Source organism: Elephantulus edwardii, unplaced genomic scaffold, assembly GCF_000299155.1.
Source record: "Elephantulus edwardii isolate Elephantulus edwardi_28Jun2011 unplaced genomic scaffold, EleEdw1.0 scaffold00386, whole genome shotgun sequence".
Taxonomy (NCBI): Eukaryota; Metazoa; Chordata; class Mammalia; order Macroscelidea; family Macroscelididae; genus Elephantulus; species Elephantulus edwardii.
Genome location: NW_006400136.1, coordinates 1,213,007 through 1,214,112, shown reverse-complemented (window position 1 = coordinate 1,214,112; position 1,106 = coordinate 1,213,007).

The following is a 1,106-nucleotide window of genomic DNA, read 5'->3' as shown; positions in this document are numbered from 1 at the left end:
CTATGAGTCACAAGCGATTCGACGGCACATAACAACAACAACAACATTTTCTAGGAATGTTTTAAGAGTTGTTTTGTCCTTTATAGAATTTTGAATTGGTAAACGGAAATGTTCTTGCTCATTATCACAATAATAGCATAGAATATTTTTCTTTATTGACGTTTGGAGGTATAATGGATTTCTAAATTACACATATTTTCTTCTTCTCACATTGAAATGCACAAATATTATATAGATAAGAATAATACACAGATATGTCAACATAAAGATCAAATATAAATAGTAAAGTAGATTCTGCTTCTGATGTTGAGCAGAAAACAAATGTATAAAATCTTTACTTTTTTGTATAAATAATACTAACGAAAGCATAAAGTCAATTAGATTAATGAATTTATTCACAAAAAACTTCTATGTCAAGTAATGTTTTATATTGGTCAAGAGAATATACTCATGAGCAGAAATTATCATTTTATTATTCCACTACTTCAATTTCTTTATACCTTATTTTCACTATAGAAGAAATGTGAAAGAAATATTAGTTTTATAAGATACTACTTTTAAGGAAGCGCTTATAAACATAATTTGTAGTTGGTCATTGTGTTTTGGATTTTTGTTTTTGCTTAGGTTTGTTTTGTCTAGATTTTCTGTTTTCTCAATAGCAGAAACACAAAGGTTAAGAGATTATGAGGATGGTGAATAATAGCATTGTCAAACTGAATAAAGGTAATGAAGATATTAAGGCATTGATTCTTTCTTAGCCTTCCATATCTATTGTCCAACCTTCAGATGTATATGAAGGAATCTAAAATATAATGGGCTAAGTCAGGCCCACCTTACTTGGTCCATATTTCCCAATGCAACATGTCTTTTGATTTCATGGCTGATGTTATCATGGATGTGAATTGTAGATCAAAGTGGAATAAAATCATTGACAACTTCAATCGTTTGTCCATCTAACATGATGTTTCTTACTCGTCTGGTAGTGAAGGTTTTTATTTTCTTGGTGATGAGATGTAATCTATATTGAAGGCTCTAGTGTTGGAGCTCCTTCAGTAAATTCTTTAATTTGTATTCACTTTCTTCAAGCAATATTGTATAATCTTTAT